A 17,542-nucleotide genomic window follows, 5' to 3' on the forward strand; every position below is an offset into this window, starting at 1 on the left:
TTCATGCGATTTGGGTCAAAGTGTGAAGAGCTTTCTATGCTATGCTAAGAAGCCTGAAGGCTTCACTCCTAAGTTAAGGGCATCTCCATTTTTTTCCACCCAAGTATCTAGAAACAGCAGAGAACAAATTCAGGGTGGCTGACCATTCTGAAGTGCTGAAACATGACCTCAACTGCAAAACTTCCCAACTCTCAAAGTTGTTAGTTCCAGGAAGTTCTTCCTGTTTACCCTGTAGCTTTCCGTCTCTCCTGGTTTATTGTCACCCATCTTCAGAGCTACAGGTGCCTAAGTGGAGAAGTATGGCTTTAAATAGGAGGCAGCTACTAAAGGTTCTTGTGGAGTAGTGTAACCTGATCTTAACCGCATGTTCAGATGATAACTCTATCAGTGATGGCGAACCTATGACACGCGTGTCAGCACTGACACGCGTAGCCATCTCTGATGACACGCGGCCGCATGCCGAGGATGAAACATTTGCTGCTCCTGAGGATGAAACATTTGCGACTAGAGTCTTGGAGTTAGTTTTTTCCTCAAAGTGACACACTACCCGAGTTATGCTCAGTTTTTTGGCGAAGTTTGACACACCAAGCTCAAAAGGTTGCCCATCACTGCTCTAGGTCATGATGCTCCAGGGGAAGGGTTTCAACAAATGTCCCTGAAATACCATGTGGACCTTGACAAGAGGTCAAGCCAATGACCTCATTCTGGAATGTTCCAGTCACCCCACTCGCCCACTCATACCACAAGTCTCTTTCATATATCAAGTTGGCCTTTTACAAGGACACCAGAGTCCTCGCTGCTCCCATCAAATTTTTATTTCCCCGTGGGGGCTGCACGCTACTGGGATATAGCTATGTCCTTGCTAAATTGCTTTGATAAAGTTGATTGTGAGCCTTTCAGGAAGTTACATTAAGGCTTTAAACTGAGATCTGTCTTAGCACGAATCTAATCCTCAAGAGGATCAACTTCTGCTTCAGGGTCACCTTGAAATGTGGAATCCTTATAGTTTACAAGAGTGATCCATAACTGTTTGGGGTGTCACAGACCCTTTAAAGAATCTGATGAAAGATCTGGACTCCTCTAGCCAGGAGAAAAAAACATTTGTACAAAATGTTAGATACAATTTCAGGAGCATGGTAGACACTCCAAAAACCTCAGATTCTGAGACTAGGTTAAAATCCACAATGAGAAGGTCAGAATTGGAAGAAATCTGGAAATGATCTGGCCCAGCTGGCCCAGTGAATAATAATGATAACAACAATAACAATAACAATCATGATTATAAAAACAATCCTCTATTTAGTGCTTACTATGTTGAGACTTTCCATACATCACATCATTAAATCCTTCCAATAACACAGCCTGTTAGGTACTATTTCCTCTCCACTTTACAGAGGAGGCAACGGAGGATCCCAGAGCCTAAGTCCCTTGCCTGTGCACAGGGAACAAGTGACTGACTCCTAGATCCATGCCCATAACCACCATGCATTAGTACCATCATTCCTGGTCCTTGCTATCACCCTTGGTAGCAGGTACCCACCAAATAACAGTTAGCTTATGCACAAAGGGGGTTTGTTATTCTGACAGAATCCAGAGACAGAATCCAGAATCCTACAGAATCCAAAGACAAGGAGTTAGCTGGACCACAGGAACCACCTGTAACTAAGCGTTGGTTTGCTATAGGTACAAAAAAGGCGGTCTGTCTGTTGTGGACTGAATGTCTGTGTTCCACCAAAATTCACATGAGGAGGCCCTAATCCCCAATGTGACTGTATTTGAAAACAGGGCCTGTGAGAAGATGAAGAAGGTTAACTGAGGTCGTAAGGGTTTGGCCCTAATCCAGTAGAGCTAATGTCCTTATAAAAAAGAGAAAGGAAACACAGAAGAAGGCAGCTGTTTGCAAGCCAAGAAGAGAGCTCTCACCAGGAACCAAACCCTGAAAGATCCTTGATCTTAGACTTTCTGGCCTCCACAAGTGTGGGAGAATAAATTTCTATTATTCAAAAAACACCATCTATGTATTTTGTTATGGCAGCTCTAGCTGACATCATCTCTCTTCTCCCTCCCCTTCTCCCAACAAAAAATAAAAATCAGCAAAGGGAAGACGTAGGAGCTGGGTTTCCTAGCATGAAGGCTGGGTCACCAGCTAGAAATGGCCTCTCAGAATTGCACATAGCCAAAAGGAGTGACATGCGGAAATGGTAAAGGTTTCCCATTCAAATGCAGGAGCCAGCCAAGCAGCAGAATTGAGGGAAGGGGGCTGGAAGTGTACAGAAGGGGAAGGTAGGAACTGAGAGCCCCGCATAAAAAGCACAGCCATGTCGTCTCCTCATCAGCAGAGCGTGCTATAGATGGACAAGTCATGAGTTGGCAGACTGAGCCCTTTCACTTAAAAATAATTAACTCATAACCTGCATTTTCAGGTGAAATCTCCCGACTTGTAAACACTGCACACTTGCATGGTCCAAACCAAGCACATGCACGGGCTATTTGTAGACTAGGGCAGCAGTTGGTGGGCTGTCTGCACAAAGTCCATGTAGAATCCACTTGGGAGAGAGGGAGGGAGGAAGGGGAACAGAAAGATGACACTCTAGGGAGTTAAGGACCTGGGTTCATAAAAGTGCCACCTTCCCACCAAGCCACGTGCAGGGGGCGCCTTTCTCTAATTTCCACAAAGACACTGTAGGGGCTCATGGGGGCTGGCTCTGGGTTCACCTCCCATAGTGGGTTAGCAATCCCCCTCAGCCCTCCATGCTCAAGGTCAAGGTTGAGCCCACTGGGATTATAGATAGGAGGTGACCCACAGTGACAGTCTCAGGAGACACCTTCGTCAAGATGCACCGTTCCCACAGGAAGCTCGCTGGCTTCACTCCGTGTGTCCATCTCTAACCCATCAGGAGGGATTTGCTAATCAGATTCCAGGGACTTCAAGATTTATGTCAAGGGGCCTCGATTTATTGAAAGAATGCTGCTGAGCAGAACTGCAGCTGTTAAACAGTGTGTAGATCTGGACTTTACAGCAATGTAACTAATAAGGCTATTAACACAAACTGGGCCTGCCGCTGGCATTTATAACACCATAAATCCCTCTTCCCACCGGAAGTATTGACGGGATGGCGGCACTCAGAGTCCACTACCTATTCCCTGCTGCTCTGCTCTCAAGACCCAGCGAGGAGGGGGTATCGCCCGATAAGGAGACCAGCCATTAGGAAGAAAGGAGAGAACTGAGCCTGGGCTGATCCTCAGCCCTCAACCCTCCCATCAGTTGGAAATGCTGGCCACTACCATGAGCAGGTGTAGATTTTTAAAAATTATTGTTTATGTATTTACTTCCCATTTGTGAAGCACTTATCACGTACCCAGCCCTTTGAAAACACAGTGACTAGAAATTTCCCAGCACCTTCTCAGGAATGAAAACATGTTAGCACGCGTGTGTGTGAGTGTGTGTGTGTGTGTGTGTGTGTTTCCCACTGAACTTAATTTCTTCTTGAGCCCCCAAACTCTCTGAGGCAGAACATTGCCTCTTGTCACTTCTAGCTATAATCAATCATGTTAGGGATTTTTATTTTTCTCATGGACTTCAGGTTAAACCAAGTCAGATTTTGGATTTTTCTCACTCCTTTCCTTTCAGTGGGGGAGATGTCTACCTCCAGGGAAGATGTAAATGTCCCCAGGCCATGAGTGGGGAGGTGTGGCCAGGTCTGTATGTTTACCTGTAAATGCCCTCTACTGGCGTCCACTGAGATGTAACCTGTGCCAGTGTCACCCTCCATCCTGGCTGACCCCTGGGATGCGACATAAATCCAGGGCTCACATCCTTTGCTGCGGTACCTGCGTCTGGGTCAGGGAGCCTTGCAGAAGTACTATTTCCCTCTATCCCTCCTAATCTCCAAGTCTCACTTAGGGGCCAGGGACCATGACATTCCAGGGCCCCTGGAAAGACACATACACATATCATGTGTATATACATGCCATGTTCTTCAATCTACAGCACCATTTTGAAGGCTCCAACAAGAGCCATCAGATGTGTATGCCACATTTTGTAGGCCCAGACCTGACTGTTAAACCCGTGGATAGGTCAGTTATAAAAAGTGCCGCCGTGAACATCTTCAGCACGTATCTCCGAGTGTCGGTGACGACTTCGTTGGCACAGACTCCTGGGAGTGCGGCTGCAGTGGCAGGGGGGTGCGTATCTAAAAGGCTCTGGGTGCACCTGATCAAACCCCTTTCCATAAAGCTTGTGTGAACGCACCCTCCCGCGCCACTGCAGGAGCCTGCCTGCTTCTTCACTTCTGTGCCCTCACGGGGGGCTGTCATTTTTTACATAACTGTCAACTTGAGAGATGAGAAATGATGTCTCAAGGATAGTTTAATTTGCAATTTGTATTACCAGTGAGGTTAGATCAATCACCTATTGAGTAACTGCTCTGACTTCAGCCCAGAGAAGGTGCATTGGGAGGAGGGGTAAGTTATACACAGAAAGTTATTTGTCAACACAAGGGCCATATTGTAGAAGACAGCCATCCAGGAGGCAGCATGAATTGATACGGAAGTAAGTGCTAGAGGAGGTCAAGGCTGAAAGGGGAAAGGGCTCAGGACCTGTCCTGGAGCTGAAAGGGAAACCTTGAGCAGGAGGTGTGATCGGGCCCTGAACATCTCGCATCAATCTGTTCCTTTCAGCTTCCCAAATGCCCCAGCCTCCTTCTCACCTCCCAGCCTTTGCACCTTCTGGTTCCTTCGCCTCACCTTCCAGGCTGCATCTTAAACGTGTCTTCCCCAGGAGGAGCATCTCACCCCAAATGCCCCCAGTTACGTGCTCTCTCTGTGCTTTAAAACACATATTGTGATCATAATTAACTAACTGTGTTTGCAAGTATTCATGTAAAGTCCCCAAAATGTAAGCGCTGGACTCGACTGTAAGCTCTGAGAGCCCAGACTGCACCCTCTGGGTTTCCAAGACCTCACACGGAATCTGCTACATAAAAGGTTTGTTACTGTTCAGCTCGTCCCCCAGCTCTAAATGCACCCTGCATTCCTCCGCTTTGTGCTGCTGCTGCTGGGTCTGTAAACGACATCTGTCCTTTGCCAGCTAGACTTCTTGATGGTGTTACCAACAGGGGACACACAAAGGCTAAAGGAGGGAGAAGGGACCTGCTCCTTCTCCCAGGGGCATCCTACCCCTTTAAGCACCTCCCCAGTGAAACAACGCCTTCCAACCTCCCCCTTCCCTAGCCCTCCTCCACCCCACCACCCCGACGACCCCCGACCCCCGCCAACTTTGGTAGGTGGTTCCAGTGTCCAGTTACTTTCCGCACTCCCAGAATCAGCCCACACGTGCTCTTCCTCAGGTACCAGCCCACACAGTGGTGTCCCCTCATCAGAGCTCTAAGCCCCAGATCCATGGGCCGGGCCTCCCAGCGTCTGGACTGTGACAAGCACATACTCTTCCCTCCATTCACCCAGCATTCACCCAGCTACAGGGTCAGTGTCTGCAGCCCTCAGTTATCACATCTGGGCTGTCTCACTGTTCTGCTCTTGCTTTCCATCCTCCATAATCTGCACCGCCCATCCCCTACATTAAACTCCCTGTGTGGTTTCTGTCTTCCTCAGTGGACCCTGATGATGCATTAGCCATTCGATTCCAATTTCACTGAAGCCAGGGACAATCCTGTGGTTAGGAAGCAGCATGAAAGCCTTGTATCGACGATGTGTGATGGAGCGTCGACTATGTGACTGGCATTGTGTGAGGTCCCAGAGGCCCAGAGATGAAACAGAACAATCCAGGGGTGCCCCAAACGCCTTCAGACAGAGAACAGAACCCCCTTTCTAGACCGGAAGCCTCTTAAAGGAAAGCAACTGAAGCTAAAGACCCCTCCTGCTCTGCGCTTTGCAGTGTTTTTCACTGGGTCTCAGCATATTGGGAAGAATTCTTTTTTCCTCTCTCACCACCATAATAAAATCTATTATCCCAATGGCACAAATTCAGCTGGAGGGGCTCATGGTGACATTGCACAAGATTTCCTGCCTTCTAGTTTCTGTACAAACAGAAATGTCTACCTGCTTGGGAGAATTCCTTATTGTGCAGGACTAACTTTGCAAGAAGCTTAGTATTTTGGGGCCCACTCAGTCACCTCCTCTAGTCATCTTTTCAGCCTATAACGCCCCCACACGTTGACAAATGTCACTTTGGCAATGTCCGCCCTTCCTGACTACTACAAAGTCATCCACGGAGGAGATACCCCTAGGGGATGAAAATTTTGCTAATTATTTCTGACATTATCAGCCCCGGCAGAGATACCTTTAATAAGTGTAGAAGCTGGTGTACTTCTGAATGAGATCTGCAAATTAACCAAGACAACCAGCGGAATGAAATCCAACAGAGGGTGTGACAGAGCGGCAGACTGGTAGGGTGGCGCGTGGAGGAAGGAGGCAGCCAGGAACCTAATTAGCCAGGGCTGCTCATGTCTGAGCTGCTCTGCTCCCAGCTGCCTCCTGACTCCTGACATGTTGAAAATGAAATCTTCAGGAAGCACTCACACACAGGCCCTGGTTAGAAGTGCGTCCCCAGGGGCTTGACTGGAGGAAAAGAAATGGGGAGGAGGGGTGCGGAAGGAGAGAAAAAGAGATGGTGGGTGGCAGTGGACTGTGGGTTCCCCACACATATGGTACCATACAAGATGGGGTGTTCTTGAAGGAACTGAGGTTTTCTGCATTTCTCTCCCTTTCTTCGATTCCACCCCTGGTTACTTGAAAGCACCAGTTCTCAACAAAGCAGCTGGCACACTGTAATGTGTGGAAATTGGTCATGAGATGTGGTCAAAGTAACCCTGTTATGGTTAAAAATTAACAACAGTTTAAAAAACTACCAGTCTGACAAGGATTTTTCTCTCCCTTCCTTCCTCCCTTTCTTCCTTCTATATCATTCTTCAATCCTTTAAAATTTTAATTAAAACAGATTCAAGTTGTCTCTCTAATATTCTCTGGCACTTACATTCCAATATCCTGTCTTACACGGAATTAAAAAAATACAGAATTCCAGGTATGGCTCCCAACCCCAACCAGTCTTATCATCTCAGCTCAATTATAAACGATGTTTATCCTTTACTTCCTTTACCCTTCATCCAACCAAAGAAAAACCTTCCTTTGACTTTTGAGGTCAGCATAGCATAGCACAATAATGAACACTAGAGTCCGAACTGAATTCCAATCCTTTCTTGGGCTTTTAGTAGCTCTGGGAATAATGGCAAATTACTAACCACTCTGAGCCCTAGATTTCCTTTCCTCTCCATTCGGTACAGCCATTGGCACCTCAGCCTCGGACCTTGGATGCTGCTGAGAAATGGGGACTCTGATACCTGTGCTGCCAATCTTACAGGGCTGTTGTGGGGATCTAGGGAGATAAAGGATGGGAGGGTTCTTTGTAACATTAAACCATTACATGCACAGACACTGTCGGGCCTTGATTATCTGCAAATGGTTTGTACATTCCATTGATTATCTATGTTTGCCTCCCTGCTCTGCTTCTCAACTGATCCAGGATGGGAGATATAGCTGGAATGGGGGAATAGCAGCCCTCCTGACTGACTACCCTATAACCACTCACCCCTCCTCCTTCCCAACAGAAATCCAAGTTTATTCATTCTCTTAACACCCAAGTGTTTGTAGTAGGGCTGTATCCCTCTTGATCCCAAGGGGGTGGGGATGTTAGCCTTGACTGGCCAAACCCTATCACAGTAACTCCCTTATCAGTTGGTTGAAACATAGACATGGGACACAATTCTGACCAATGGACATGAGGGGAGTTCTGCTAGGGACTCTGGGAAATGTATTCCTTGCTCTTATAAAGCCAATGCCTTTGATGCTGTTAATGTCTTGATGCTTGGAGCTGCTGCAGCCATCTCTGAACTCTAAGGAGGAACCTAAGGACAAAAGCAGGCCACAGTCTTTGAGAACCTCAATGTCTTTGAGCCTCTAGAGCTTCCCTGCCTAGAGATGTCTTGGTAACTCTGGTCAGCTCATTCTAGTCAGCTCAGGCTGACATAACAAACTGCCATAGACTGGGTGGCTTACACAATATGAACTTATTCTCTCAGTTCTGGAGGCTGGAAGTCCCATATCAGAGTGGTTGGGTTATGGAGAGAGCCCTCTTCCAGATTGCAGAAAGCCAGACTTCTTCTCCATGTATCCTCACATGATGAAAAAAAGGGCTAGCTAGCTCTCGGGCCTCTTCTTATAAGGGCACAATTCTTATTTGTGAGGACTCCACCCTTATGACCTAATTACCCACCCCAAACCACTACCTCCAAATAGCATCACAAGAGGGATCACATTTCAACCTATGACATTTTTTAGCAAAAGGGAGGACACAAACATTCAGTCTCTAACAATTCTGGTTTCACTGAACTGTCCTGTTTACACGTGTGCCCTGGTGCTGTCTGCTGCAGCATTTGTCCTGAACAAAAGTTTCCTGGTTTGAATGATAAATTCTATGGTTTCCCTGCTGATAATAAATGTCCTTATTATTTAAGTCACTTTAAGTTTATTCTATACAGCCAAAATATTCTAACTAATACAGGACTAGAGAGAGGTACAAAGAATGTGTATGTACATGTGTGCATATTAATGCATATACACAAGCACACACATGACTATACTAAAGCTAGAATGAGTGCTTTATGTAACCTCTACTTAAAACATTCCATGCTTTATCTTCTTCCCGCCTTAGTAAACATCATTATTATAAAAACAGAAAAACAAACAAACATGAGATAGAAACAAACAGTGACATTATAATCTGAGAATTCATCTTCTCCCAAATGTCTCATGAATCTTTAAGGCAGAGCCTATGTGCCTCCCCTAGCCCCACCACTGTATTTTCATACTGTCTCAGGCAGCAAAACTCAGATCCCTCTTGATGCATGTAGCTCTTTCATTTTCCCCAAAGTTATAAATCCAACATCAGAAAATGCATCTACAAGTCCTTATCCTCGCTCTCTCCTTCATCTGTCCTTCCCCAGTCACTCCATTAATGGCTTCAGTTTGCCAGTTGCCCTCTCCCCTTACGCTGTGCTCAGCAAGAAGGACCAACTTGGCCACTGTCACGGAGAAAACAGAGAAGTCTGCTGATGTAGTGTGTCAAGCAACTGCTCTATTAGCTTTTCTATCTATCATCTGGTAAGCCTCATCCATTAGCTTGGCTGATCTGAGACAAGGTTTCAAGGTAAACCCGGCAGGCAGACACTCTCTAAGTTAAAACAAAGCAAGTTAGAAAACTCAATGTCTACCCAGCCTGGAAATGGCCCTTGCAGATAATCTATCCCCCCCCCTTCTCTCTCCCTCCCTCATAATGAGTTCCCCTTAGAACTTCCAGGGTCCACTCAGCTGACTTTAGTCAAAGTTCCCTAGTCCATCAAAGATGGTCTAATAATATTAAACTTCAAAAGGTAGGGGTTAGAACCTCAATCTCTTTTTTCCTAAGAATCTCTGAGGTTCATGTGCAAATTTATCCAACTCCTCCCCATAAGTCATCAAGGTCCATATAATAAAGAGTCCTATATAATAAAAACCTAATATGCAAATCGACCAAACAGCAGAACGACCAGTTGCTATGATGCGCACTGACCACCAGGGGGCAGATGCTCAATGCAGGAGCTGCCCCCTGGTGGTCAGTGCGCTCCTACAGGGGGAGCACCGCTCAGCCAGAAGCCGGGCTCATGGCTAGCAAGTATAGTAGCAGCAGGGCTAAGGACCCCTCAGGGGATGTCTGACTGCCAGCTCAGGCCCATCCCTGCAGGGAGCGGGCCTAAGCCAGCAGGCGGATATCCCTCAAGGGGTCCCAGACTGCAAGAGGGCACAGGCCGGGCTGAGGGACCTGCCCCACCCCCCCACCCAGTGCACAAAGGTCATGCACCGGGCCTCTAGTATAGGAATAAAAAGCCTTTATCCCAAAACACACCTGCTATGTTCTTTCCCTGAAACAGTGGGTACACACATGCTTTGCATCTACATAATCTACTCAAGCAAAGTCTCCACCTCTAGAAATAAAAGCAGCTAGAAATGTAGCAGCTTTAATCAACATTGAAGAAAATAGTTTTTAAGTTTACCAATTCATCATACATTATTATTATTATTATTATTATTATTATTATTATTATGAATTCCGTTGACCATATTGACAAAGATGAGAAATAAAATGATAAGGATGAAGTAAAGAGAAGTGACATGTTTCACCATCCAAATTAGAATTTGCCTTGGGGATCTGCCCTAGAAAGTAGTTTGTAAAGAGAATAAGTAGAATGAAAAGTCCCCAAGACTCCCAAAGGGATGCCTTCTCACTTACCTAGTGGCTGGTGGTGGCGATCTTGGCCGTGGTACCAGCATGTGTGATGGGAGTGACAGTGGTGGTGGTAATGGGTAAACAGAGTAGATCCACTCATCAGCCCAATCCTGACCTCTCAATTCACAAGGCTGAATTAATGTGACAGTGATGGGGCATTAATATTTACCAGGATTTAATATTTTATGGCCAGTTGTTCACTCCAGGAATGGACTGACAGTAGAGAAGTCAGCTGTCATCAGGGAAAACAAGCAACTCAAAGCAACAAGAGAGAAGGGAAGCAATTGGGGGTAGGGGAGGGGGGGTCAGAGCAATGAATGGAGAACAGACAACCCCACGATGAGAGATCTTGAGGGACTTGCCTTCATGGGCTCTAAGCCTTGGGACAGAAGCATCACCAAAACATCTGATCAACCATTCTTCCCTGCCTATTTCTCTTCTTTCTAGAACATTCTGCCTCTCTTACCTCTCCTCTCTCTCCTTCCATGTGGGGCAGGAAAAGTAGAGAATGTACTCTTTTATATCTGGAAAGCCAACAGGCAGACTTCAGGTAGTAAATCAAGTTGGTCAAGGCGACTATACAAGGCCAGGACTAGAATTTGTCACTGGCTGCCCTCGAGATGCCTCCTTTCTGGGAATAGGTGAACCTAATTAAGCATCACAGTTTTACCCAAAGAGTGTTTGGAGAAGTGATCTGTAAACTAGACTGATGGTTCTGTGAGGGCAGGGACCAGGTCTATTTTGATCACTAATGTTTCCCAAGAACTAGAAAAATGCCTACAACATGGTCAGAGCTCAACAATTTTTTAAAAGAGGAACAAATAAATGGACAGATGTATTTAAAAGGATTCCACAATCAAGCAGTTGAGAGAAGCATGTAGATCTAGCCCTCTCCTAGAGAATTACAGTATAACATTAAAGAATTTGTCTAGAGACAGAAACCAAGATAGCAGCATAGGTAAACACCTAAACTGCTGCCTCGCACAACAATATCAAAACTACAACTAAAAGACAAAACGGAAACCATCCAGAACCACAGGAAAGCTGGCTGAGTGGAAATTCTACATCTAGAAGGAAAGAGGAAAGCACATTGAGACTCAGAGGAGCTGCAAAAGGCTGAGGTACAGAGACGCACGCACGGAGAGGATGGGCGGTTGAGTGCACAGGTGGCTGAGTGCGCGGCTGGCTTTCTAAAGTGGGAGGGAGAAGGAAGCTCCAGACTGCACTGAACTCCAGTCCCGGGCGAGACTCTGGGAAACCAGACTCATTCAGGGGGAATCTGGACTGTCAGGAAAAGAGAAAGCACACTGAGACTCAGGGGAGCTGCGGAAGGCAGAGGTCCGGAGGCGTGTGCGTACAGAGAGGACTGACTGCTGAGTGCACGGGCGGCTGAGTGCGTGGCTGGCTTTCTAAAGCGGGAGGGAGACAGAAGCTCCTGACTGCGCTGAACTCCAGTTCCGGGTGAGACTCTGGGGACCCAGACTCATTCGGGGAGAAACTGGACTGTCTGGCAGCGGGTGAAACTCAAGTGTGGCTTTCTCTCAGAGGTGCTTGCAGTGATTACCGCAGGACACTGAGACCCAGGGGCCTAATAGGGCAGGGCTGACGGGAAGCCAAGGCTGTCTGCTCCGCCCTGAGACTCTGCCCCATCCAAGCTGAGCACAGAAGCTTTTGCAATTTTGCAAGTCTTGTCTCATAAGGGTGTTTCCAGCACAGAAGTTCTCCCAGCATAGACACAGCTGATCCTCACAGCCAATTGGCCTGGAGGTCAATTCCTCCCAGTGATACCAACAACAATCAAGACTTAACTACAACAAGGCTGTGCACACAGTCCACAAAGGGGTGCACCAAGAGTGTCCACATCAGGTAACTGGGGAGGCTGAGCCACTGGGCCCTATAGGACACCTACCACACAAAGCTACTCTACCAACTCAGGGAAGCAGCCAAAGTGCGGAGACAAAGGAACAGATCACAAATGAAAGAAATGGAGGAAAGCAAACAACTGGATATAGAGTTCAAAACCACTGTTATAAGGTTTTTCAAGAATTTCTAAAAAAAGGCCGATAGACGAAACTGGTTTGGCTCATTGGATAGAGCGTCGGCTTGCGGACTCAAGGGTCCCAGGTTCGATTCTGGTCAAGGGCATGTACCTTGGTTGCGGGCACATCCCCAGTAGGAGGTGTGCAAGAGGCAGCTGATCGATGTTTCTCTCTCATCGATGTTTCTAGCTCTCTATCCCTCTCTCTTCATCTCTGTAAAAAATCAATAAAATATATATTTTTTAAAAAGGCCGATAAATTTAGCGAGACCCTCAAGGATATGAAAAAGGACCAACTAGAAATTAAATATACACTGACTGAAATAAAAAATATTATACAGAGACCTAACAGCAGACTAGAGGACTGCAAGAATCAAGTCAAAGATTTGAAATACAAAGAAGCAAAAAACACTCAACCAGAAAAGCAAAAAGCAAAAAGAATCCAAAAATTTGAAGATAGTGTAAGGAGCCTCTGGGACAACCTCAAGAGTAGTAACATCCGAACTATGGGGGTGCCAGAAGAAGAGAGAGAGCAAGATACTGAAAACCTATTTGAAGAAATAATGACTGAAAACTTCCCCCACCTGGGGAAAGAAATAGACTTACAAGTCCAGGAAGTGCTCAGAACCCCAAACAAAAGGAATCCAAAGAGGACCACACCGAGACACATCATAATTAAAATGCCAAGAGCAAAAGACAAAGAGAATATTAAAAGCAGCAAGAGAAAAACAGTTAATTACCTAAAAGGGAGCACCCATACGATTTTCAGCTGATTTCTCAACAGAAACTATGCAGGCCAGATGGGAGTGGCAAGAAATATTCAAAGTGATGAACAGCAAGAACTTACAACCAAGATTACTCTACCCAGCAAAGCTATCATTCAGAATTGAAGTTCAGATAAAGAGCTTCACAGATAAAAAAAAAAAAAAAAAGCTAAAGGAGTTCATCACCACCAAACCAGTATTATATGAAATGCTGAAAGGTATTCTTTAAGAAGAGGAAGAAGAAGAAAAAGGTAAAGATAAAAATTATGAACAACAAATACATGTCTATCAACAAGTGAATCTAAAAATCAAGTGAATAAAAAATCTGATGAACAGAATAAACTGGTGAATATAATAGAATCAGGGGCATAGAAAGGGAGTGGACTGACAATTCTCGGGGGGAAAGGGGTGTGGGGGGTGCAGGAAGAGACTGGACAAAAATCGTACACCTATGAATGAGGACAGTGGGGGGGAAGTAAGGGCAGAGGGTGGGGTGGGAATCGGGTGGAGGGGAGCTATGGGGGGAAAAAAGAGGAACAATTGTAATAATCTGAACAATAAAGATTTATTAAATTTTTAAAAAAAGAATTTGTCTAATTCTGCTTATCACAGAAGGTCTCCTTTATTTGAACATATTATACCCCACCTCTTCTGGAATGCCTTAACTCTACTTCTATGAGACATGCTTTGGAAAATGCTGACATGTGGCATTATAGGGTTGTGGCAAAAGCAAGACATCTAGAATCAAACAAGCCAAGGTTCAAGTCCTGTAACCCTTTTCAGCTGGGTTACCTTGGACAGGTTGCTCAATCTCTCTGAGCCTCAGTGTCCTCATCTGTGATATATGAACTATAACAATGCCTCCTTTATGTACATTGTAAGAGTTGTTATAAAATCAAATGCAATACCACACACACGGGAAGTAAACTGCTTGCACATTGTGGTTGATGCTGTTTCTCAAAGCCTGGGTCGTGTCCAGTTGACACTGCCCAAAGCAATTTCCATTTCAGTTTCAAATCCTGCTAAATATGCCCCAAGGTCTGATTTTGAGGAACTTGAAGGTAAACTTCCAGATACAGGTGAGTCTTACTATCATAGAAAATTAATACCAGAGTTTTTTAAGGCCACTTGAAACACTGTGGTAGGCACTGGTCACTTGCAATACCTTTCATCCCCTGCCACCTCCCACTATTTGCAGGTTGGAAAGCCAAAACGCTGAATTTCCAGATTCCCTTGAAGATAGGGGAGTTATGGCCTATGAAATACAGGCAGACATCTTCAATGAGGCCCCTGGGAAAGGCTATGATTTTCTGATTTACTACAGAGTCAGACAAGACTAGCACAGCCTTCTCGCCACTCACTCCTTGAGCTGAGTGCAGATGTGAAGGCTGGAACAGCAACAGCCATCTTGCAACCTGGAGGGAAAACACAAGAGAACTCCAGAGGCATCGATCTGGAATTACTGCGCCAATGCACCAGAGCCAGAAACTATGTTCCCTCAACTTCATGTTATTAAAAAAAAAACGAAATCACTGTAATCAGCTTTATGCTGCCTGCAGCTGAATAAAATCCTACCTGATGAAAACAAGAATGTATTATTGGTTTATTTGGTACAGAGCATAATTCTTCTAACCACATTATATCCCAGTACAATGTGGAGACGCTTCTCCTCATATTTGGCTTTTACTGCAAGTTCATTAAGATGAGCGTCATCAAATTTCCCACGAGTCTCTTTTAATCCTCTGCTATTCTCATCCCTCCTTTTCCCAGCTCCCCACTGTGGGGTTGTGTGTTGTGGATTTGTCTCTTCTTTAACTGCCTGACTCAGCCAGTTGCTCAGTGGTCAAGGGTTTTGCGTGAGATTTGGCCAGTTCACCGGCATCACTGTCATCAGCTCCACAGAACCCCACTCTTGTGCAAGATGTGCAGCTACACATTATATTTCTTTAACACCGCTGGATGTTTAAACATCTGATCATTGAGGAAGAGGCTGACTGAGACACTGACTAGAGGGTGAGGACAGACTAGTGTTGAGGGAAGAGAAATATCAGTATGTAGACTGATTTCTTAAATGGACAATCTGTTAGTGAATATTTTCATGCGTGGGTGGCATTCAAAAGTCCACAGCTGCCCTGGCCCGTTTTCTCAGTGGTTAGGGCATCAGCCCTCCAACTGCAGGGTCTCAGGTTCAATTCCCAGTCAAGGGCACATACCTCAGTTGCAGTTCGATCCCAGCCAGGTCAGGGTGCATGCAGGAGGTGACCAATAGATGTGTCTCTCTCACATCAATGTGTTGTTGTTGTTTTTCCTCTCTCCCCACCTCCTCCCTCCCTTCCACTGTCTCTAAAAATCAATGGAAAAATATCCTCGGGTGAAGATTAAAAAAGAAAGTCCGCAGCTGATGTTTGCCTTGATTTAGCCATAAGGCTGGGAGTCAGAGACCTGCACTCCAGTTCCACCTTTGGCCCTGATTTGCGGTGCAACACTGGACTGATCCTTCCCCCTCACCGGGACTCAGTTTCCTCAACTCAACTTCTGAACCTGACAGTGTCCTGCAAACAACTGACAATGAGCATGGGGTGGCAAGCTTGAGTCCTAAAGCAAAGAACCTCTGGAAAAGGGTGACAGAAACCTCTGGGAAAGGTCCTTTGCTAAACCTGACTCAGGCTGCACGTTTTCATTGGAGGATGCCCTCCATCTCTTAGCAGCAGACAAACTAATTACATTTAATCAGAGACAAGGCTGCTAAAGGAATGTACACGAGAAATATCACATTGCAGAAGATTAACACATGTTCTGGTCTGTCCTCATGATAAAACCAGGGCCCCTACTTATCCAGAAGTCTGTGACCTAGACAGAGTGATTGGAATAAGCAGCTTATTCATCTAGAATAAATTAGGATTTCATGCCAAAGGAAGAACAGGGAATACAAATGCAATTTAGAAACAAAGTATGTAAGGGGTAAAAGGTCAATCTTACCCCATCACCTACTCTAAGTCTTAACGCTCATAAAGTCCCTAATATTTAAAATCATTCAGTGGCTCCCTACTCCGCCCTTGTTGCTCACTATTTCAATCTTTCTACTTTGTTCTTCAACAATAGGGAATTTAATATTTTCAACATTAAATATTCCAGTTACACTGAGCTCTCTCTCACTTCCATAGTTGCATTTCTCCCGCACTTCTCAGAATTCCCTTTCCTACCTTCCCCCCTATCCTGCAGCCAAACTATTTATAGCTCCCTGAGCATGTCCCCTCCAGCCTCCTTATTTTTGCAAATGTGTGCCCTCTTCCAAGGACACTTTATCAATTACAAGGCATTTGACTACAACTAACAGAATATTCAACTGAAAATAGCTTAAACAATAAAAAACTATAAATAGTGTGTCCAATGGCTCAACATCCTCAGGCTAGATAGCCCCTCCCCTCCCCCACCCCACCTTAGGTTGGCAAAATGGCTGAGTCAGCTCCAGGCATCACAATTCACATAACAGCATCCAAAGACATTCAAAAGAGAAAACGTTATCTTCTCAACTGTCCTTTTAGGAAGAAAGAAAAACCTTTCTCCGAAGCTCCTGCCCCGGCAGAATTACCCTCAAATTTCACTGGCCAGAGAAGTTCTTCAACTTCCTGGGAGTAAAAGTTAACAAGCACTTACGCCTCTGCTCCATTACTAAATGTCACCAGATATGCCCCTAGCCTCACCTCTGATTTTGATTTTCATTCTAGCAGCATATACTGAATATTACTAAGTGTTAGGCATTCTATAAGCATTATCTCATTTAGCCCTTTGAACAACTTTGTAAGGTAAGCATTGCTATCCCTGTTTTAGAGTTGCGACCAAGGCCCAGAAAGGTTAAGCAACTTGCCCAAGGATGCACAGCTAGAAAGAGGTAGAGTCAGGATTCAAAGCCAAGTATGTCCAACTCCAAAGCCCGAGCTCTCAGCCACTCTAGGCCCTTTACACTCCAGTCTCCTCTCGACATTCTTTGCCCCTCAATGGCTCCTGCTCTTTACAAAGTGGAAGTCACCCTGCCTAATGGACCCTTTCTCTCTGCTGAGCAACATTGTCTGATCTTCCCTATAATTAAAGAAAAAAATGAGAGCCATTTCCCTTCACCCTGTTCTCTCCTCAATCTGTCAAACTTCTCAAAAGCACCTCTTCACACTTACTGATTCCACATCCTCAGCACACATTTGACTCTTCGCTTCACCTAGTATCTTCCCCCACCTCCCCACTGCAATGCTCTGCCCAAGGTCATCAACAATAGCCAATGGAATGGCTTCTCTCCATGCTCCCTCCTCCTGGACCTGATCGACTGAGAGAGGGAGCAGGACTTCTAAAACATCACTGGAATCTTAACAGATGAAGAAAATTGTGTTTACCCCTCAGACTCCTCTCAGA

Source organism: Eptesicus fuscus, chromosome 23, assembly GCF_027574615.1.
Source record: "Eptesicus fuscus isolate TK198812 chromosome 23, DD_ASM_mEF_20220401, whole genome shotgun sequence".
NCBI classification, from domain to species: domain Eukaryota; kingdom Metazoa; phylum Chordata; class Mammalia; order Chiroptera; family Vespertilionidae; genus Eptesicus; species Eptesicus fuscus.